Raw genomic sequence first — 23,955 nt, 5'->3', positions numbered from 1 at the left:
TTTCATGGGTGGCTGAGACAGGGTGGAGAACAGCCAGGAAGCCAAGGAATTGGGTACCAGTGTAGTTAGTCCATGGGAGTCTGTTGCCCTTGTAAGCAGCAAAGTCTAGTATGTTGGGCAGAAAGAGTTGGGAAGCAAAACCTTCTAACTCCAGGTCGTTAAGAGATGGGCTTCTGGAAGACCCATTAGCAGTGTGCTTTGGAAACTAGCTTGGAAACTTTGACACATTGTCACTTTTCGTCTGCTAAGCAGCTTACAAACATTCCCCTGGTTCCTTCCCATGCCTCTCTCCAACTGCTGTGCATTAGCCCAACCCAGCTGAATTTTCCAAGTGAGATCACAGGCCCAGAGTGGGCTGACTTCAGGTGCTGGAAGTGTGTCAGGGCAAAGGTGAGCGTTGGAGACAGGAGTCACTCATTTCACTTTACCTTTTGTGGTGTCAAGTACCTGCAGATGCAGCTAATCCTTAAATTCCACAGATCTCCCACATCATTTTAGGAGTAATCACAGCCTCCTGGCTCCATGACTGGGGTCTATGTGGGGGTTAGGAGGGACTGTGGGGAGGCTGAAGGGGGGGTGCCCAGTGAGGTACAACCTACCTGGCCTCACTCCTGGTACCTACAGGAATGTAGAAAAACTCTTTGCAAGAATAAAACCAGCCCCAGGGACCAGCACTGGATGCTCTGACATGTTAGTCTCTGTGACAGGCACATTCCAATCCTGAGTCTTTTTTTTTTTTCTAAGAAATCTCAGCAACACCCTTGATCCTCCTTTTCTCTGACTTGTGCAGTGCCCCCAGATAGAGTGCTGGGTCTGCCCCCATTGGCAGGAAGAAGGAACTCTTAGGAAACCCTCCCCAGGATGACTCTGCCTAGACTCAGGGCTGGGGAGGCAGCTCCAGTTAACTGTCTTCTTTTTATTTGTGCTTCTGCACCTCCTGCCCTGTGGGAGTCATGCTGATGCCCTGCCCATGAGGAGAAGAGGGAGCTTAGGGATGAACCAAGGTGGGAAAGAAAAAAAAATTTTTTGTAAATAAACAAAGACAGAGTGGAGACCTAGGGCCTGGCTCCTGCTGGGGCTTTCCGGGCTTCTGAGGAGGGGAGCTCCTGAGGCTTCCTCCTGAGTGGCTGGGGAGTCAGTTATTGTTTTTGGATTTCACTAAGATGAACTCCAGATGATTTTCCAAAGGCTGATTTCACAGCACATTTGCTCCATCTGAGCAATCACTCTCAGCAACAGTTGGGTTTCCATTCGGCATTTACCTCGTGTGCCCGGAATCAGGACCGTCTGCCTCCTTGGGGTTGAAACGTTTTGTTGTCTTTGGGGTTTGGCCAAACCCTTTCTGTCAGCTTTGGTTCCATCTAGGCATTTCCATTTGCTTGTGGGCAGGACAAGACCAAGTTCACAGAGGTTTCCAGAGCACAAGGACAATGCTTAAATACAGAGAGATAATCGACCAAATCTTTTAAGTTTGCAGAGAGAGAAAGACAAAAGAGAGATTTAGCTACAATGAAAGGCAACAAGAGCCAGAATGGCACCCAAGTTAGGGAATAATGCTATATTCTGTGAGTAGGAGAAATGCTATATTCTCTGAGTAGGAGAAAGTGGAGGGAGCAGGGCAAAGAGCCTCGGTGTCCTCTTTAAGGTCTGCTGGTCAGGTTCTAGATGAATATCCACAGGGTAGAATCATAAGAGACTTCGTCAGGCTCAGGGAGGTGAGTATTTATTGAAGCAAGGCAAAGTTAGCCAAGAGAAATAAACACACAGAGACACATGAATGAAAGAGAGAGACACCCTGAGTTTCCTAGTATTCCTACTTTTCTAGTGGGTCAGTTGGGGGAGTGTGTATATGCTCACATATATGCTGAGGGAGACCCTGAGGGGGGACCTTGACTCCCTCCACCAAGGATTAACTTTAGTCATCGTCTTCTTGTGTGCACATCTACATTTTATGGCCTTACCCAAGTGAAAGGGTGAGATACTATTGCAGGATGCAGACATCTTATCTGGCTCCTCTTCCAGGCTACCTGAGGAAGGTACAGGGAGAGGGGTTGCTTGGCCAGTTCAGCCAGCTCTGAATTCCTGGTGACATAAGTTTGCTAATGTCTTTTCTGCACCCTCTGGGATACCAGGCTGGGACTCTATGAAAGCAAGTTGATGAGCAAGGAGTTAGGTGTATCTTGGAGTGGTGGGGGTTAAGGGATAGGAAGACCCTAGAGTATTTAGGACAGAGACACAGTTGGTATTATGTTGAATTTACCAGAAGCTTATGTTGTTTATTTATTTTCATTTTTTTTTCCTCCAGGGTTATTGTTGGGCTTGGTGCCTGCACCATGAATCCACCGCTCCTGGAGGCCATTTTTCCCCCTTTTTGTTGCCCTTGTTGTTGTAGCCTCGTTGTGGTTATTATTATTGCCGTCGTTGATGTTGCTGTTGGATAGGACAGAGAGAAATGGAGAGAGGAGGGGAAGACAGAGAGGGGGAGAGAGAGATAGACACCTGCAGACCTGCTTCACCGCCTGTGAAGCGACTCCCCTGCAGGTGGGGAGCCGGGGGCTCAAACCGGGATCCTTACACTGGTCCCTTCGCTCTGCACCACATGCGCTTAACCCACTGCGCCACCGCCCAACCCCCTTATTTTCATTTTATACATGAATTTTTTTTTTCCTGGTCACCTAGGAGTAGACTCAGTGTGTAGAGCATTTGACTTGTTTGCACAAGGCCTCAGGATCAGGCACAGTATATGCTAAACTCCGTCTCTCTCTGGATTTCTCTCATGAAGTAAATTGGGGGTGGGTGCTGGACTGTGACATACTCAGTTGAGCACACATGTTACCATGCACAAGGAGACTGGTTCAAGCCCTCAGTCCCCACCTACAAAGGGGGAATGCTTTCTCTTCCCCTCTGTATCTCCCCTGCCCCTTTCAATTTCTCTCTGTCCTATTAAAACAAACAAACATACCAAAAAAAAAATCTTGAAAAATATAAGGAGCTGTGCAGTGGTATACCTGGTTGAGTGCACATATTACCATGCACAAGAACCCAGGTTCAAGCCCCTGGCCCCCACCTGGAGGGGGAAAGCTTCACGAGCAGTTAACTAGTGCTGCAGGTGTCCCTCTTCCTTTCTTTGTTTCTCCCTCTCTATCTCCCCTTTCTCTTTTAATTTATCTTTATTCAATAAAATAAAAATAAATATTTACAAGATAAATAAAATAAAAAATACTTCTAAACCCAGGAGCAGAACCCTCACAAACGCCATGTAGAATGGCAATGTTTATATTCACATCTTTTGTATTTCTATCTTTATTATATAAAAGTTAGAGCATTCTAAGCCACATAAAAAGGGAAATAAATGGGGGTCGGGCGGTGGTGCAGTGGGTTCAGTGCACGTGGCGTGAAGCACAAGGACCAGCATAAGGATCCTGGTTCGAGCCCCCAGCTCCCCACCTGCAGGGGAGTCGCTTCACAGGTGGTGAAGCAGGTCTGCAGGTGTCTATCTTTCTCTCCCCCCTCTGTTTTCCCCTCCTCTCTCGGTTTTTCTTTCTCTCTGTCCTATCCAACAACGAACGACATCAACAACAACAATAATGACCACAACAAGGCTACAACAACAAGGGCAACAAAAAGGGAGGGAAAGGCCTCCAGGAGCAGTGGATTCATGGTGCAGGCACTGAGCCCCAGCAATAAAAAACCTGGAGGCAAAAAAAAAAAAAAAAGGGAAATAAACACTACAATCTTATTAGATAAGAGAAAGCATTATTGAAATCCTGGTTCTGGGAGTCGGGCAGTAGCACAGCGGGTTAAGTGCACGTGGCACAAAATGCAAGGACCGGCTTAAGGATCCCAGTTAGAGCCCCCAGCACCTCACCTGCAGGGGAGTCGCTTCACAAGTGGTGAAGCAGGTCTGCAAGTGTCTATCTTTCTCTCCCCCTCTCTGTCTTCCCCGCCTCTCTCCATTTCTCCTGTCCTGTCCAACAACAAGGACATCATCAACAACAACAACAATAATAACTACAACAATAAACAATAAGGGTGGAATAAATAAATAAATATTAAAAAAGAAATCCTGGTTTTATTCTTTCCTCTGTGGATATACTTAAACACAGCACAGACATCAGTGAGGATTTCTCAGACTCTTAAGTCTCCAGAGAGTCATGTTTTCCAGTCCAGTGTTCTCTCTAGTGTTTCTGGAGATTCCAGTGGGTCTTACGTTCTCTGCCTCCGTGCATCTACTTCTGTTGCTGTTTTCATTGTATTATTCTGCATATCATGAGCCTAGATAAATGTTAAATCTTTCTTTGGACTTCTACTCCAAGTATCCACTCACACAGCATTTATTGATATAGTGGACTTTGTGGAAAATGTCAGTAGAGGACAGAATTGGGGGTGGAGATTAACTCATAGCTATAATAGCAACTTCAGATGAGCACCAGGCATCTTTGTGCCTGTAGGTGGTCCCCTATATACAAATCTCTGACGGCTTCACTCTGGGGGAGGGGTAGGGGTGGTGAGGGAAGTAGATGGGACTCTGACTCACACCTCTGGATGAGTTCTATGCTTCTTTCGTCTCACCCTCACCACCACCATCCTCAAAACTCTTCTGTTGCTTTGAACTTGCCAGCACTTGACCCTCAGTCTTCTAGTACTGGTGGCTCATGAAGAAATTTTCTTAAACAAAGACCTTTTTTTTTCTAAAATTTTTATTAGTAATTAAAAATGATTAACAGTGTTTTAAAATAACAGTGGTACATTTCCACATAGTTCACAACATCAAAGTTCCATATCCCATCCCCTCTATTGGAAGCTTCCCTGTTCTTTATCCCTTTCTGGGAGTTTTCCTTATGGAGTGCAGAAGGTGGAGGGTCTAGCTTCTGTAATTGCTTCTCTGCTGAACATGGATGTTGGCAGGTCAATCCATAGTCCCAGCCTGTTTCTATATTTCCCTAGTTGGGCAGGGCTCTGGAGAGGTGTGGTACCAGGACATATTGGTGAGGTTGTCTGTCCAGAGAGGTCAGGATGGCATCATGGTAGCATCTGCAACTTGGTGGCTGAAAGATAGTATGATATGAAGCAAGTTGTTCAATAAACAGGCACCCAAAGGTAGGAATAGGGTAAATGAAACTAGGGGTCTTCATGTGGGAGGAAGCTGGGAAGTCTTTTTTAGGTATGTTCTATGTGGCCCATGACTTGAGTAATTTTAGCCTGAGCCTGATAGCTAGCATGCAGGTAGACTAAAAGTTTTGTCTGGGAAAATGGTGTCAGAGTTGAAAATAGGACTTAGAAAACTGGATTAGGGCACAGTGTAACTCCCAACTATGAGAAGAGTATATAAATACCATTAACTGTTAATCCCATTGATCTGACCTGTTTAGCACAAGAGCCTGTGTAATCTTCGAGTCCCTGTCAGTCTATCACAGTCCACAGCCATAGCTAGGAATATTCTAGCTTGCACTCATTTCAGGACCACTCTTCCTTGAGTGGCACTGTAGGTTGACCCAGTCTCCCTTTGGAGAGACTGGTGGGGCCATCCCTACCATTGCTGCTCTATGGTGAGAGCAAGGTTCTGTAGAGCTCCACAAGAGGGCTTATGATAACATTCCAATGAGAGTGACCATTGATGGTGAAGTGAGGGATCTCTTAGAGGTCTAGCCCCATTATATCAGTGTGGGAATCCAAGGATTCCCTGACTAGGACCCCAGATGATGGGGTGGCTTGGAATTGACCAAAAAGGCAATCGTTAAACTGGGCCTGTCTCTTGCCCTTACCCAGCTAAACAAGATATTTCTTAGTTTATCTACTATTACAATATAAAACTCTTGAGAAAAAAATAAATAAAACTCTTGAGATCATATTCTATATAAAGTATCTATTCTCCCTTTTTAAATTGAGCATTACATTCTTAGCACTTTCCCATGTCATTAAATATTCAACAAGACAATATTTCAAGTAGATCCACTATTATTCATTATACTATTCACTGTACACACATTCATACACTCTGTATATTCATTTTGCTATGGAAAGAATCCACTATTTCTCATTGATTTCAGTTTGGTTTACAATATGATAAGATTTTAGGATCATAGTTTCACATACATGTATAACTCTTAATATTTACCACCAAAGTGCAGTGCCATTCATTACATCATAGAGGCCCTTCTGCCTACCCCACCCCACTTTCACTTTCTGTTCTCTTTAATAGCTACCATGGTGTTCACTAAGAGTCAGTTTGACTATTCCTTTTATTTCCTGCAAGTTTGTTTTAGTTATTTATATTCCACATAGGAACAAAACCATTCAATCGTTGTGTTTAACTTGGATATTTCACTTAGCATACCCACTTCAAATTCCACTTACTTTGTCCCAAGTGGCAGAATTTCATTTTTAATGGCAGAGTATTATTCCATCGAGAATACCTCCCACAGCTTCTTTATTCATTCAGTGGGCATTTAGGTTAATTTTATATTTTCGCTATTGTGAATAGTGCCGCTATGAACATAGAGGTGCATATATCCTTTTGAATTAGTGCCTCCCCCCACTGTCTTATATTCTTTGCTTTGGAGGGATTTCTAAGGGAGTCGTGATTAACTCAAGAAGCATGACTACTTTCAGGTTTCAATACTAATGGCCACACTGTCTTCCAGAAAGGTTATGTCAGTTTGCATAGTTCCTCATTGTGAGAGTGTCAAATGACTTTGTTTATTTATTTTTAACTATTTCTTTTTAAAACTTTTTTAAAACCTTATTTATTGGATAGAGACAGCCAGAAATTGAGATGGAAGGAGGTGATAGGGAGAGAGACAGAGAGACGCCTGCAGCACGGCCTCACTGCTTGCAAAGCTTTCCCCCGAAGGTAGGGACCAGGGACTTGAACTTGGGTCCTTGCACATTGTAACCTGTGCACTCAACCATGTGTGCCACCACCCAGCCCCTGTGACTTTATTGTATTTATTTTTTTAAATATTTGTTTATTTCCTTTTTGTTGCCCTTGTTGTTTTTATTGTTGTTATAGTTATTATTGTTGATGTCATCGTTGTTGGATAGGACAGAGAGAAATGGAGAGAGGAGGAGAAGACAGAGAGGGGGAGATAAAGACACCTGCAGACCTGCTTCACCGCCTGTGAAGCGACTCCCTTGCAGGTGGGGAGGGGGGACTCGAACCGGGATCCTTATGCCAGCCCTTACACTTTGCACCACGTGCAGTTAACCTGCTGCTCTACTGCCTGACTCCGACTTTATTTTTTAATCAAAAAATCAGTCTGCTAATTTGACAGGTCATGTGAGAGGTGAGTTGATAATACTTGAGTGTCTGGTTGGTCATAGGCCACAACTTCAGAGAGCCGGGCACTGAGGGAGTTCTCGGCCTGGCCATGCTCCAGGGCTTTAGGGTGGCCTACAACCCTCTCAATATCTCTGGTCCTGCTGGCACACTCCGGCAAGGACGTTCATTGGCTGTTTTCGTTGGTCTAGATCCTCATGCCTTTCTGCTGCTCTGGGGAAATAACTCTCCCTGAGGTTTCTTATTCAGTTTCAGAACTGCTGCCTCGCACTCCTCTCAGGTCTTCTTCAACAGATGATGGGGGCTTTGGACAAGTCAGTCTGTCCCCGGCTTAGTTGAGAACTGGTTTTCCTGGGATCCACCAGATTCCTCTCTTTCTTCATTGGATCTTGGAAAGGGCCAGAGGCACCAGCTACCCAGTCTCCCCCATCCCTCTCATGAGGTGTTTCTTGGGTTCTGGTCCCCCTCCTACAGCCCATGGGACGGCACCCAAGCAGGGCCTGCCAGGGCATTGGTGAGTTCTGCCTCTCCCACACTGTGAACAAAGCACACGTGTGCACAAGCAGAGAAGCTCTGGCTGCCCAGGCTATTTTTAAATGAACTAAAAATATGAACTTACCTCAGAGGACTATGCTGAAGAAGCTTGTTTAGGGTATCAGATGGACCTCCCCAAATATAAAAGGGCTCACATCACCTGCTCTTACACCATCCTGGTTCCTCCCTCGGGATTGAAGCCAAAAGGTAGTTAGTTATAAGCAAAGACCAGTGATGGGCAGACATAAAAGGCTTTGGCAAGGCTCCATTTGATTTTCCCTCTCTAGACTCTAGACCATTCCAGTTGAGGACAGACCCTCAACTCCCAGGCACATAGAAGACACCTCCTAAGTGCTGGCTGTTGATGGAGTTGCAGTGACGGCAGCATTTCTTGTCTGGGTCTGGGCCAGTGACCAAAGCCAGTTGCCCGGGATGGGGTGATTTCTGATGGCCCTGTAGCAGGAAGCCCAAGCACATGCACACATTTGTCCTGCCCTTTTCTCCTCCTCACCCCTGTCCCATCCACACTGACCCCCCAGCCTGTGACAGCTGTCCCCCCAGGGAAGTGACACTCTCACAGTTGCAGGAGTGGAGGATCAAATGCTGTCCTATTCCAGGTCAGGCACTTTGGATTTAACCTTGAGGTGGAGGCTCAGCTGCCCTGACAACCCACAGCTCAAGTCCCCAAAGGTGGCCCAGCACGTCCTTGGACACTGGTTTCCTGGGGGAGATAAAAATAGCCAAGGTCCCACAGCTGCTGAACGATGACTTCTGGAAGGAGATGATTGATTCTCACAGCTGAGCCTCGAGGTCAGCGTCAGTGAGCACTCGGCAGGCAGAGAGGCCGGGTGAAGGCACCCAGCCCGGGACTTGGGCTATAGATAGAGCTGTTGACAGAGTGATCCTGGGCTCTTCCCACCTGAGGGGAACACAAGGCACCTCACTCAAAGGAACTGCAAAGTGCTCTTGTGAAATGCTGCAGACTGTGCACCCTGTTTCTTTTGAACTGAACGTGACCTTGTTTTGGATATGCACAGTCATCTCCCCAGCTTCATGGGGGCAAGATTCCAAGGGGGGGTGGGGGAGAGGATTCATTTCTAGGGAAGCTAATAGGACTTGTAAAGTGAGAGTAGCTTCTACTTCCTCTGAAACAATGGTGAGGAGCTGTCTGGGCTTATGAAACACTGTGAGGACAGGAATGTCAGGCAGTGCCTGAGGCCTGGAAATGATATCTTCAATCCCACCCCCTTCCTACCTCCCCTTGGGACAGAGGGGTATGTCTGCCAGCCTGGCCAGGGACTAGTTCTGCGTGATCTACCAGGGCTGGTGCCAGTTCCTCATGGTGATCTATGGTTAACCATATACAGGAAGCTCCTGACCACCAGCAGTGTAACTTTTTTTTTTTTTTTTTTTTGCCTCCAGGGTTATTGCTGGGGCTCGGTGCCTGCACTACAAATCCACTGCTCCTGGAGGCTATTTTTCCCATTCTGTTGCCCTTGTTGTTGTGCTTGTTGTAGTTGTTATTGTTGTCACATATAGCCGTTGTGACATATAGCTATTGTTATTGCTGAGAAATTGAGGAGGGGAAGACAGAGAGGAGGAGAGAAAGATAGACAGACACCTGCAGACCTGCTTCACCACTTGTGAAGTGACCTTCTGCAGGTGGGGTAACTTTCTTTTTCTTTAATTTTTTTTTTTTACAGAGAACACTTTATTTATTTTTTTATTTTTGGATAGGTACAGAGCAATTGTCAGGGAAGATAGAGGAGAGAGAAAGACAACTGCAGCACTATTTCACAGCTTGTGAAGCCTCCCCGCTGCATGTGGGGACTGACGGCTTGAACCCGGGTCCTTGCACACTGTAATGTGTGTGCTCAACCAAGTGAGCCACCACTTGGCCTCTCAGAGTAGCTTTCAAGTCAGTGCCCACATCATGAGGCTGCTGGACTGTGCACAAGGCAAGAGCTAGACCTGTGAAGCTGCACAGTTGAACCGGATCTGGACAGTTTGGAGCTGTGGCCGCAAGTGTCAACTTGACATTGAATGCTTTTAGGCAGCATTCTGCAAAGCAGTAATAATAAGGCTTCAGAGGTGAGAGGAGAAACTTGCTGAAGGAAAAAGGATTTCAGGGCAAATGTGAATGGACATGTTTTCAGATGACGTTATGAAAAAGGCAATGAACCAGAGGAGATGATCCCTGGGAACAGACAGGAAGAAGAGACACTGGCTTGGAGGGAAAGACAAAAGGAAGACCCTGCAGAGGAGTCTGGCTCAGGACCCCAGGATGCACGTGGAGTGGCTCCTTCTCTATTTTTCAGGCCACCTCACAGCCATGTATGTGTCTTTGGTCTGGAGTCCTCTCAGTAGTGTGTCCACAGCCTCCTTCCCACTCTGTCCTTTGCTCATTATAGCTCCTCTGGGTTAAAGCTTGGCAGACCTAAGCCCTTCCCTTTTCTCTCTCACCAACTAACTTATCTCCACATACCTCAATATTTGAGGTGGGGGGAATTTGGCACAGGTAACTGGATCATATTCCCTGGTGTCTTCTGATCATTGAGTCTATTCTTGCAAACCTTAAATCCACCTTGAAATAAGGGAGCCAAGATGATGGAGTATCTGGAAACTGAGTCAGAGCACTCAGATGGGATAGGGTGAAGTTGCTGGTATTGTAACTAATCCAGAACAGAGACTTCAGAACACTAAGAAAGTAACCATACAGGGAGGAGAAGATAGCATAATGGTTATGCAAAAGGACTTTCATAACTGAGGCTTTGAAGCCTCAGGTTCAACCTCCCACATCACTGCAAGTCAGAGGTGAACAGTGCTCCTGTGAAAGAAAAAAGAATGTGAATAACCTTGTAAGTTGCCTCCTGCTCTGTCCCTGTTATTCGTGGGAGACAGATGGAGACTCCTTTTCCAAATCCCCCCCCTTGTCCCACCCTTCAGGGAGTCTTGCCCATGTGTACAAGTGTGGACAACTCAGGCTACACATCAATATTCGATCTCTTCACCCCACCAACCACTATGTGGCCATAACCTGGGGCCAGAAATGTGCATGTCAGCCACCTTTGGGATGGAAGACCTGGGAGGAAATCTCAGTCTGGGACATTTGGGCTGAGGGATCCCCAGGTCCCAGTTGGCCATAGCAAGTTCTAGTGTGTCAGGTGCAGCATATTTCTTGAGCCCTGTAAACTTCTTCCTGCTTCACAGGGAGTGGTGTGACCCAGGAAGGGCTAGAATGGGGCCCAGGGTGGGAACCCCAGTTGCTTGGCTCTAAATCTGAACATAATGAGCAGGTCAAGCTCAAGCTGACTAAAATTGGGTAAGTGTCCTGCCAACTCTGCAGCGCCCCACAGTCTGCTTTCAGGGGGACGCTGAGACAGGACCTCCTCTTCTATCTCCAAATCAACATTCATACCTACTGAGTCTACTTTGTCCACACTACCAGTCTTCCCTCTCTTTCAGACCTAGACTACCACCCAGTGACAGCTTTCATTTGTGCTTGGATAGGTCTCCTGGCCTCTTGTGTTGATCTGCTCGAATTTCCACACCACCACCTGGCAACCTTTCCCCAGAGTGAATATGACCTCATTCCCCCCCCCCCCCCCCATGTCCTACTTAAAGCTCTTCAGAGGTTCCCTTTGCCAAAAAAATCAAAGCCAAGATCCTGAGTTTGGGACACAATCCCTCTACAATCCTACACTTGAACTCTACCTTGCCCACCTCTACTCTCCCTCCCTCCTACTTTCCAAGCACAAGTCCAGTTAATGTGACTGGCCATCTCCCACCAATTTTCTTCCTTTCTCACCCTGCCCCCTCTACTAAGGATCCTTTCTTGTCTGCTCGCCAACAGGGAACCACTTTCTCCCTCGTGGAAAGCTTTTCCAATGCTGTCTTCTCTCTCTCTGCTTTCTTCCCCAGGTAAAAATGTTTCTCTTATCTGTAAACTGAGCTAAACATAGCATTTTAATAGCAGTTAAGACAGTGTCTTGCATTAATTTGCTTAGACAGTTGTTTCTTTTTCTAACCAGACTGTAAGTTCTTTGATGTCAGGGCTACATTATTTTTGACATCCTTGTGTCTGACATGGAAACAGGAGTTAAACTGAAATAGAAAAACAGAGAAGCATAAACATGAATAATTTTTGTCATCACAGTATGAATCATGTGTTGATAAGCAGAAAAATCATTTTATTTTTAAAAAATTTCTACCAAATGTGGTATATGGTAACAGTTTCTAAAACTGAATGAGATATGATCATGGGTTTTAGGTCCATATTTAAGACATGGGTGAGTCCACAAAAAGTGCTCAGTCTTGCTAAGGAGGCTTAGCATTGCCAGCATCTGGAAAGGTTAATAGTGACCCACATGCCAGGGTTATTTCAGGACAAAGGCCAGGTCAGTTACTCTGGCCACTTGATTGTGTGTGTCCCCTTCCTCTAACAGGAGGAGCCAAGAGGAGCTTCTTCCTCACCTTTGAAAGAGGAAGGAGCAGCCTGGGAGGTGGCTTAGTGGACTGAGAATTGGATTCTTAAACATGCTGAGCATGAGATGCCAAACTTGATCTCTGGCACTGGATGTGTCAGCATGATACTCTGCCTCTCTCCTCACCCCCCTTCCTAAATAAATAGACCTAAAAGGGGGTGGGGAGGAAATGATAAAGGAGGAACAAGCATGGAATCTGTTCAGATGGTCAGGGACCTACTTCCTGTATCACCCATCAAAACACATTGAATGGACTCATGCCACAGATATGACCTTTGAAGGGTTCATATTCAGCAAAGCAGCAAACTGTTGGGAGAAAGACAATAGAAAATCTGCCAGACTAGAATGTGAAAAGTCAAACAACCAAAAAGAGTAGATGTAATGTACTGAACCAACAATGCAAAGGAGCTGGTGAATGAGGTGGGGAGGGAGAGAATAGAGAGGGTGCTGGAGTCCTGGTACATGCCAGTGGAGAAGGGTTTACTTGGGGGTGAGAGTTTTCTGCAGACACCTCTCATGGGGAGACGAGAAATTGCACCTGTGTGTCAACAACTGTACTGTAAACAACTATTCCCTAATAAAAAGATAAAAATATAAATTAAAGTATCAGAGAAAACAATAACAACCCAAATAATCAGAGAACCTAAAGCACAGGCTGCCAACCAAATCCTTCCATGACTGCTAGTCCTGAGTGACCTGAGCTTGCCTCCAATTACAGGATCCTCTGTTCCTCTCACTCCCAGGTTTTCTCTCTGCATCTCCTCCTACCCACCTCCCTCTACCACTGGGGGGGGGTTCACTTTAAAAAAAAATTTAATTTATTATTGGATAGAAGCAGCAAGAAATTGAGAAGACAGGGGAGAGATAGAAAGGGACAGAGACAGGGAGACACCTGTAGCTCTGCTTCACCACTCATGCTTTCTCCTTGCAGGTGGGGACCATGGACTTGAACCTGGGTCCTTGTGCACTGTAGTGTGTGTGTTTAACCAGATGCGCCACTGCCTGGCCCCTGGGGGTTCCTTTCTGTCTGCCAACTTCTGCTGAAACATCCTTTCTTCCAACAAGGTCCATCTTTCATAGTTTCACCTATGAGGGCTTCTCCATGTTACTATTCATTTTCTTGCAGTTTCTTATTTCCTTTAAAACACTTATTAAATGTGACCACTTGATTGCTGCCTCTGTTTATTTTTTTTTTTAATTGTCTTCAGGGTTAGCGCCGGGGCCCATTGCCTGCTTTTTCTCAAACCTGGGCCTGTGTGCATTGTAACATGTTCTTAACCAGTTGTGCCACTGTGTCCCCGTATGATATTTAATTCGTGAGAGAGTCAACTCTGTGGGAGTCGGCGGTAGCACAGCGAGTTAAGCGCACATGGCACAAAGCGCAAGGACCGGCATAAGGATCCCGGTTCAATCCCCCGGCTCCCCACCTGCAGGGGAGTCGCTTCACAGGTGGTGAAGCAGGTCTGCAGGTGTCTATCTTTCTCTCCCCTCTCTGTCTTCCCCTCCTCCTCTCTCCATTTCTCTCTGTCCTATCTAACAATGATAACAACAATAAAAAGGGCAACTAGAGGGAAAATAAATAAATAAATAAAATATATAAAATTAATAAAAAAAAAGAGAGTCAACTTTGTGAGGGCAGAGACTACACTATCTTCTCCTTCACCCACCTGTATTTATAGCACCTGGCACACAGAAGGGGCTTGATAATGATAAGCATGTATTAAGCCTCTTGCTAGTTCTCTAGTATTTGGTGGGGTGAAGCAAGGGGAGATGTTATAAAAGACTCCCCAGAGGACAGAGCATTTGAGCATTTATGTTTGCCAGATGAAAGGACCTTTGCTTCATGCATATGAGCAGGTGTGGCACTAATTGTGGCATGGGGCAGGGTACAAGTAGGCCTGGGCAGCTGCTATCATCAACATATCCCGTTCTATGTATATCTCCTTACTGATAGATGGAACAAAGAGGTAAATTACTAAAGCTACTTTGACATATCTACCTCTTGGACAAAACCAGCTAAACAAATTCAGCACAAGCTGAGCAGTTAGAATTCAGTTACCTGAGGAAGCAAGCAAGGACAATGAGAACACACTCAAGTGACCTCAGATGATTCTGAAACCTGGGAAAATACTCCCACAAGCCCAAGTCATCAGATCATAAGACTCACCCCCTGACTATCTCTGACAGCTCACAGAGAGTCGGCCAAGGACATTCTTACTATGCCAAGTCTCCAGGCCAAGTTCCCAGGGACAGCTCTCCACTCTGCTCTCTCCCCATCACACTTGAGGAAAAACACAAGTATGGATCTGTGTCCACAGATTGGCAGACACCTACCCTGGCACCTGCAAAATAACGACTGCCTTCACACCAGGCCATTGGACAGGGCTGTTGTTGGCAGAACTCTGGTGATTTATGACACCATCTGGTTGGTGCCCGGTAAAATCTCCAACTTCACCAGGCAAGGTGTCTCCCTTACAATGATTTGTGACACCCAAGTAAGTTGGTCATATTTTCCTTCTCTTCACAAGGCTCTTTTTCTCAGGACAATGAAGTTTCAAGCTACTATGGGCACTATGACAAATATAAAGAGTTCTGATTTGTCAGCCTTCCTCCCAACCTTCCAATCCCCCCGTCTCCCCACATACCAGTAGTCAGGGGTAGTGGTGGTGGGGTGTTGGCTCTTGGTCAACAGCCACATTAAAACATATTTTTATTGAGGGATTACTGAACTTCTCTTTTCCAGTCTCTTGGAAACAGAGTTGGCAGTCAGCTGAGGTAAAGAACAAACACCTCATCACAGACCCCTGAAAGCGTCAACCCGGCTTTGACCTAGCACGTTATGATTGGGCCCTCCTCAATCGCTATCAAACAGGCCATGGCCGGTGCGCCGCTATGTTCCATCGCTGGGGAGCCAGAGACGACCCGAACTGCCCCTGCGGCTACAGACAGACTATGACCCACATAGTCAACGACTGCCACCTCTACAGATTCAAAGGAGGTCTCGAAACTTTACATCAGGCTCAACCTGACGCTGTTGACTGGCTACGGAAGAAGGGCAAACGCTAGAAGAAGAAGTAAGCAGTAGATGCAGCTGTTGGTACATTTGTAGTGTTTCTCACTTTTCTGCAAAACACTCTAACCCCCTAGTGGTCATCATTCATTATTGTGCATCAGGACCCCCACCCCACTGCTGCCCTGAGTCCTTTACTTTGGTAAGTCCAGTCCAAGTTCTGCTTTTTGTTTCCCCTTCTGTTCTTATTAACTGTGAGTGAGATAATTCCTTATTAATCCTCTTTCTGGTTTATCTCACTTAACATGATTCCTTCAGGCTCCATCCAAGATAAAGTGAAGAAGGTGAATACATCATTCTTAATAGCCGAATAGTATTCAGTTTTGTACATATACCACAACTTTCTCAGCAATTCATCTGTTGTTGGACACCTGAGTTACTTCCAGGTTTTGAACAGCCACATTTTGATTATGCTCACTTGTTATATCTTTGTTGGTTGCCCAGATATACTGCCCAACAGGATGGCAAAATTGAAATCAATATTTTCTCCTTCCTTGCATAAGAACTCATACATCTTTGTTTGATTTCTTGGCATGAAAAGCTCTGAAAGAGCAGAGCAGTCATGAGAGCTGCCATCTTGGGAGATAGCATAATGGTTAGGCAAAAATTCCTCCATGTCCCAGACACCAAATGTCCCAGGTTCAATCCCCAGAAACACCAGAAGCCATAGCTGAGCAGTGCTCTGGAAAAAAAAAATGGAATTGCCCTATCCTTGATACTACCACAAGTACTTGGAGCCTGTTGCTCTTGTGCCATGCCCTAAATGATCCCTGAACTTTTCAAGATCATGTCATTGCTACAGGGGGTCAACAGGGAAACCTTAAAATGACACACACCAATCTGTCATTCTCAGATGACCTCCCATTGCTCTTGTGCTACCTCATGGTAGAGGTTTTCTGGGGTTTAATCTCCAAATGTGACAGCCAGCAGCAGGACATGCCAGGTCTCAGCAAGGCCAGGGCTGCTGTAAGTGACTGCCATACCTTTGGTCATTGGTGGCTTCTTCCATCAGAGAGAGTGTGTGGACTGGAAACTCAGGAGCATTAAGGGGACCTCGAGGGGCACAGTGGGTGGCTTAGAGTTTCTGTTTGGAGTATTTTGTTATGTACTGTGCTAATTAAGCAAGTGGTTTTTCAGAAAAGGCATGACGTATTTGTATGTATTCTCTATGCAAAAAGCACCATGACAACCCAGTACTTTACATCATCAGATTGAGTCCTCTCCACAGCCGATCAGGAATGCAGTGTTTTCCAGCTTTTGCTGATGAAGAAATTGAGTTTTCGAGAGTTTCCATAATTACCCAGGAACATCCAGTCAATGACTGGGAGGGCCAAGAAGTGCACTAGTGGCTGCAATGCTCAGGTGCTTAACAAATGTGTTGTCCTGCCTCCTTCAGTGAGGATTACCAGCAGTTCAAGTACTTAAGAAGCACTAGAGACATGAGTCAAAATTTCAAACAACTGTTAAACCCAAGCTATTCAGCTAAAGCAATTTTTCAGAATGTGAGTTGAGAGAAAGCAGAGATACCATCTACCTCTTTGACTCTCTCAAGTGTTCTAAGGCAGGGCAGCCTCCAGCTGCAGTGGGTTCCTCCACCCTTGGGGAGGAACACCTGACTTCTCAGCTGCACCTGGCCAAACTGCAGGCTTCACTAGCAGGGACATCTCTGGGCCCCACTGTTCTGCTGTCAATACACACAGTTTTCTCCTTTAGTCCTCATGGCAGCCACAAGAAATGTACATTCTATACTCGTCAGATGGAGAAAAATGGGGCTTCCAGAATTTATATGACTTGTTCAGGGTCCCAGTCTTCATCAGCTCAGGCTGCTATAACAACATACTCTGAGGGGCTTATGCAGCAAGCATTTATTTCTCAAAGATTAAGGTTATCTAAACAGATTCACGTCTGTTTACAGCCCACTTTCTGGTTTATAGGTGTGTTTTTTGCTGCATTATCACATGACACAGAGAGACTGAAGTTTAGGGGTGTTTCTCTTGTAAATTATCTTAAGATAATTATCTTAAGAGCCTCTTCCCAATGAATTTATCTAATGTTAATCTCCACAAAGGCCTGTTGGGGTTTCAACATACGAATTTAGGGGGGTACAGACATTCCACCCCTTGCAGTCACATTGTCAGTCATGTGTTAGAGCCAGAGTTTGAATACAGCTTGTTGGACTCTAGTGCATCCTACTGCTCCATAGAATATACCATGTGGCTTTCCTGTATCCAAGTTTTTAAAACTCAGAAATACGTGTTGACTTTGTTTGCATCTGCATCATTACTTTAATAATTGCATCATTAATGGAGTGAGGATAGCAAAGAAAGAGAACAGATTTTCTTACTGGCTTATGCCTTTGGAAAGTGAAGACAATACTAAAACTATCTGTCATGTAATTGTGGAGGTTTGATTTGATATAAATTTAACTCATAACACTCATTGTTATTATTAATGACATACCAGGATAGGGAGACTGCCCACGAGTAGGGATCATGTAGGGAAAGAACTATTAATTAACTGGGTGTGCACACATTATGAAAAAGCACTTGTGATCTGTGTCCTTGCGTATATTCTACATTAGTACAAATTTTGCTTGGCATCTGAAGGAAAAATGTTGGGTGGCATAAGTCAGGAAGAGAAGACGGAATGCCAGTTGATTACACACATTGGTAAAACTTGGGAGACAGAGTCAGAAAGGGAGAACATAGGGTAAATAAAACTTAGTACTCTACCAAAGTAAGGAATTCTGAGGGAGGAGTGGGGGGGGCACAAAGGGGTGGTTGTGATCTTAGGTTGGGGTGAGAGTATGTCACAGACAGTCATAGTGCAGAACTGGCAAATGAAACCTATGTGTAGACAAATGTGCTGTAAACCATTAACCTCCAAACAAAGTGAAAAAATAAAATAAAAAATAATTTTCTTCATTCTCTCTGGAGTCAAGTGCTAATTTCTGACTCTGGTATTCTATACTATCACATGACCCACTTCTCAGCCTACCTACCTTAGACCAGTATCACCAGGAAATGCACCATTCTTTTCACCCAGACTACACTTTCTTTTTTTAAAAATTTTATTTATTTATAAAAAGGAAACATTGACAAAACTGTAGGATAAGAGGGGTACAACTCCACACAATTCCCACTACCAGAACTCCTTATCCCATCCCCTCTCCTGATAGCTTTCCTATTCTTTAACTCTCTGGGAGTATGGACCCAAGGTCATTGTGGGATGCAGAAGGTGGAAGGTCTGGCATCTGTAATTGCTTCCCCGCTGAACATGGGCATTGAAAGGTCAATCCATACTCCCAGCCTGTCTCTCTCCTTCCCTAATAGGGTGGGGCTCTGGGGAAGCAGAGCTCCAGGACACGTTGGTGTGGTTGTCTGTCCAGGGAAGTCTGGCTGGCATCCTACTAGCATCTGGGACCTGGTGACTGAAAAGAGAGTTAACATACAAAGCCAAACAAATTGTTGATCAGTCATGAACTGAATAGTGCAGATGAAGAGTTGGGGGGCCCTCCATTTTGTAGTTAGCTAGTAGGCATATTTTAGTTATATTTCAAAGGGCCTGTGGCTATAATAGTTTTTTTTTTCCCCTGAGCCTGAAATCTGATATGCAAGTGGATCTAAGTTATTGTCTGGGGAGATGATGTCATGGCTGGAAAAGGACCAGAAAGCTGGATCAGGGAAGAGAGTAGCTCCCTAATATGGGGAAGGGGTATAAATTGTTGACTGTAAACCCCATCAATTTGATGTGATCTGGGGCCCATATTCAGCTTAGGAGCCTATGTGAGCTCTGCATCCCTATAGATCTGAGCTCACATTCTGTGGTCATGAGTAGGAACATTCCAAGCTGCCCCAGTATCAGGACCCATCTTCCTCAGGTGTAGCATAGAGTAATGTTTCCTTCAGAGGATGGAACATTCTCTACCATTGTTGATCCAAGTTGAGGGCAAGGTCCTATGGAGGGCTCACAAATGGGTCTATTGTGTTGTTCCTGATAGAGATGACTGGTAAAAAGGTGAGAGGGATTTATTTGAGATCTAGGCCCATCATGTCTGTTCGGGAATCTCAGGACCCCAGTTGATGGGGTGGCCTGATAGAGTTTAAATATAGAGACTGAAGAGTCATTGTTAAAGTATGCCAGTCTCTTGCCCTTATTCAGCTTTTGCAGTCCTTGGTTAGTCCTTGGTTAGTCCTTGGTTTGCAGTCCTAAGGTTAGCTTTGGAGTGAGTGAGAGAACTGTAATAGGAAGTAGGTGAGGAGGGTATCTAAGTCTAATTAAATACTATTTCATTAGGAACGTTATACTGGCTCACTGCAGACTATTGTGTACTTTTGCTTTCAGGTATATATTTTGCCCTAATTTATGGATACATGTGGACATATGTTCTATCTCACGGGACCTGGTCTATATCTAGGTTTTGAGAATTTGTTGGGAAGTGAACCACCTGGAATGGAATTAGAGAATACTATGAAAAGAAAGTTCTCACCTGAGTAATGAGGGTGAAGGGTTGATATTCCACGGCTGACGTCTCTGGGCACAGTCTGAAGTGAAGCATGCTGAAGTGGTACTCGTTGTGTTGATTAGGTTGGGATTGGCAGATGCAATATCATTTGATATGAATTGAGAGAAGCATGCAGGAAAGTGAGCCCCACCCTAGAGGTTCCCGGACTGGGGAAATATAGGCTCTAAAGAGGAAGTGGGAGGTTCCTGCTGTCTTAGGGTTAAGAAGACAGCAGATAGATAGGGGAGTTGGGCGATGGCGCAAGTGGGTTAAGCGCAGGTGGCGCAAAGGGTAAGGACCAGTGGAAGGATCCCGGTTCGAGCTCCCGGCTCCCCACCTGCAGGGGAGTCGCTTCACAGGCGGTGAAGCAGGTCTGCAAATGTCTGTCTTTCTCTTCCCCTCTGTCTTCCCCTCCTTCTCCATTTCTCTCTGTCCTGTCTCGCAATGATGACAACAATAGTAACTACAACAATTTAAAAAAAACAAACAAGGGCAACAAAAAGGAATAAATAAATAAATATTTTTTATAAGAAGACAATAGATAGTTATTGCTATAATTACATTATTTGGCAATTGGGTTAACTTTGAAAAAAAATCCCTTTGTTAGGATTTGCTGTATCTTACACAACATCAGCGTAATTTATGTCCTTTGACATTATTTGTATATAGCTGTGCCACCAGTTGCTTCTGTTCTCCCTGGTCTAGGCTTTTGAGAGAGTCAACATATCAAAGACTCAGCCTATGTATTAAAAAGACTCGGTATGTGCTTTAAAAGGTTTGAGACATACAATCAATTTTCCCCCTCTCATATTAATTAAATAGTCATTTATATGATTACAAATTAATAGGAGTGTACATAAACACCACCAAAAGACTGTGTACCATCCCATCCACCCTGCCCCCCCCGCCTCAGGAAGCCGAACATCCACCCTCACCCCAGAGTTTTTGCTTTGGTGCCCTATTTCAAATAGACTATACTTTCTTGCCTCTATGTCTTTCATCCAGTGCTGATATGTCCTCTGCCCTAAGACCTTTCTTACATGACATCTCAGTACATTCTTCCTTAACCCACATTCAGCCTCCTCTTCTGAGTTCCTTTCTTTCTGGGGGTCCATATTCTGTATCCTCCTAATTAATTTTTACCAGCAATTACTGTTTGAGTGGAACTTACCAGAATCCCTAGTCAAGATCTACATCCTTGGAAGTTCTCCATCATATACATTTCTCTCATGAAGAACACTGCCTTCATAAAGATCTGACCTAAGATGGCTAAATGGTTGAACACACTTGTGACTTTGCTCATGAAAACCCCACAACTTGAATGGGTCCACCTGCTATTTTCACCTGGCCTGGAGTTTTTCTCTGGTTTCTTCCCAGCAAAAGTGTAAACTCCAGGAGAACAGAGGCGATTGCCATATGTATTTTGTATGCACTCCCCACTGACTAACCCTGACCATGAGCAAGTACAATGGAGCGTACCAAGTAGAGGCCCTGTGAACAATGGTTTGTTGATTACTGATTTTGCAGTGAGTAGAACATATTATGAAGGAGGACACCACAACCTACTTTATGCAGCATGTGGGACACTTCAGGGGAATGACACCTGGCCACTATTACTCATCCTTTAGCCACAGGGAAAACAACAGCAGGCTGACTCTCAGTCCACGGGGTATTGACATGCTCAGTGGCTCATTTTTAACCAATTAAGAACCCATCTGCTAGGGATTTGATAAGCAGAGTCTTACTCATTCTATTCATTCTTTAACTGAATAAACTCTGAATAAAATAACTCTGAAATAACTCTGAATAAAATCTGTTAGACTAGGACTGGCAGACTTATTTTTTTCTTGATAAAGGGTTAGATAGTAAATATCTACAATTCTTGTGATTGTAGCTTGTCAACCTCTGAGTTAAACCACTGTGGGGAAGCTTTTCTTTTACTTCATGGAAATGCTTCTTGGATAACTTGCATCAGAATCACTGAGAGAAGGCCTATTAAGGGCAACTTTCTGGTGCCCACAGCAGACCTGCTGAGGCAGGTACTAGGTGTACTACCAGAGGTAGCAGCATCTCCAAGGGATTGTAGAGAACTAGCTTAGTGAGAAAGAAGCCAAGAAATTCTTTTCTTCCTTTTCCCTTTCCCTTTTTTTCTTCTTTTTTTACTAGGGTTATCATTGGGATGCAGTGCTTGCATGACACCATTATGGTAATTTTTTTCATTTCTCTCTCTTTTTTTTTTTTTTCTGGTGGGTGAGAGCGGGGTTTGAACTTGAAGCTCCACTGCCTCAGGCATGAAGGCTTCTGGACAGAACCACGACACCGGCTCAGGAGAGATGTTCATGAGTAGTGGAGCAGCATTGTAGGTCTCTCTCTCCTCTCTCCCCTCTCTCCCTCTCTCTATTTTTTCTGATAGAAGGTGCTAGGCAGGGAGAGAGAGAGAGAGAGAGAGAGAAGGAGAGACACCACACTTCTGCTCTACCACCTGTGATTCTTCCCCTTTGCATAGTTCTTCTAGGTGGTGGCCAAGAACTCAGACCTGGTTCCTTGGAGATGGTAGAATGTGCCTTCTTCTGGCTAAGCTACTCGCCTCAACTAAGGACTTTCTTAGAGAAGTTTTTTGGTTCTGACAGAGAATTAAAGTCAGCCTATAAAATGAGTGCTTCCTATTTGGGCAGGTTCATTATTCCAATATTTTTTTTAAAAGTCCCTTTGGGTTCTACTTCTAAGTTGCTATACTCTTATTCAGACACAAAGTGCTATATATTCTAGAGGAAATGAGTGAGTAACTGAGGCCTTGATGGAGATATCCCAGATGATTCACTCTGAACCCAGTTCCTCATTCTACTTCTTAGCTCAAATAACCCCCATTTTCCTTCTAGCACCCAGACTATAGGAAGGTGACCCTGTTGCAATGAAGGACTACTAAGCCAACTCACTCTTGGAGGGAGCCCTGTCTATAGTGCCTGTCATTCCTGTGGTGTAAATGTGCCCACCACGGCAAATTTCAAGCTCCCACAACACAGTTATCAAGTGGGGTGTTGGGAAAAGACAACTGCTACCAGCTCCTATATCTGCTGTGAGTTGGCTCCGCCCAACACTGCCCTGTTGCTACTAAGTTGCTACTACTCTGCCAACCATTGGTGTGTGAGGAAAAAAAAATCTGGCATGGGGTACAAGCACTTTAAGAAATATTTTCTTTTCCAATAAAGGAATGAATGATTTCTCATCTTTCACTGGACATGATCAGGCAGCAATAATTCATTGTCCACTGCAGCGTGGTGTTGGCAGCCACCTTGCGGTCATAAAGGTGCTGGCCTGTGGATAGCTAAACATGTCATGGGTCATAGAACAGAAGCAGGGGAAGGGTCCAGGTGCTGTGAGCCAGCTTCTCAGCCAGATTCAACAGCACTGTTTGTCAGGACTTCTAGTTGGGCGCATCTAGAAAACTTCTTGCTTGTTTATGCTGGTTGAGATGGGGTTTCTGTTATTTACAGCAGGAAGCTTCCCAAACTGACTTATCTTCTGTCTCTGATCACTCAGAAATGCAGGAGAGGACAAACGTGAATTATTAGACTGCCCTTAGCACCTTGCCATGGGTGAATGCGGAGCAGAACTTCAAGGGCTTGGAGGCAATGGACCCACAAGTCAGCTTCTCATGGCTCATTATCTTTTCCTCTGTGCTTCCCGCCAAAGCTCATTTACCATGTGAAATGTCACCAACTTTCCGTCTCACCTATCTTGCTCCAGCACTGCTAGCACAAGTGATGTAGAGCATTATCAGGGCTCCAGCAACAGCGTGTGTGGTTGGGGTTTAAATGAATTTCATCAGCATGATTAAATACTTATTACATGAGTCAAACATACGGGCTTCATTAAGCTAGTGAACTCCCAGGAACCTCCTCTTGTGTTTATACAACCCATCTGGACTCTCAGATTACTTGAAAGAAATGGGATAAATGGAGTTGGGTATGACAGCCAGGTCGTCTTTCAGCATTTTGCTCTCAGAGGAAACTCATCTTCCATTGCTAACTCTGGCTTCCAAACAACTGGGTGCAGAGGTTTTTTTCCATCTGCTTCTGGCCTC

The 23,955-nt window shown here is 44.9% G+C and overlaps 2 long non-coding RNA genes across 2 annotated transcripts in view; both read right to left on the bottom strand.

Moving 5' to 3' along the window:
• Positions 1–23,955, bottom strand: part of LOC132533432 (uncharacterized) — a 941,342-nt gene that overhangs the window by 160,639 nt on the left and 756,748 nt on the right. The window lies entirely within an intron of this gene.
• LOC132533337 (uncharacterized) lies at positions 4,798–8,611 on the bottom strand. Its single transcript, XR_009545213.1, has 3 exons — positions 8,392–8,611; positions 7,899–8,000; positions 4,798–5,048 (listed from the first exon to the last, which is right to left on the bottom strand). It is a non-coding gene; the product is annotated as an uncharacterized LOC132533337 (long non-coding RNA).

Source organism: Erinaceus europaeus, chromosome 16 (assembly GCF_950295315.1).
Source record: "Erinaceus europaeus chromosome 16, mEriEur2.1, whole genome shotgun sequence".
Lineage (NCBI taxonomy): Eukaryota > Metazoa > Chordata > Mammalia > Eulipotyphla > Erinaceidae > Erinaceus > Erinaceus europaeus.
This window is presented reverse-complemented; position numbering and strand designations above follow the sequence as displayed.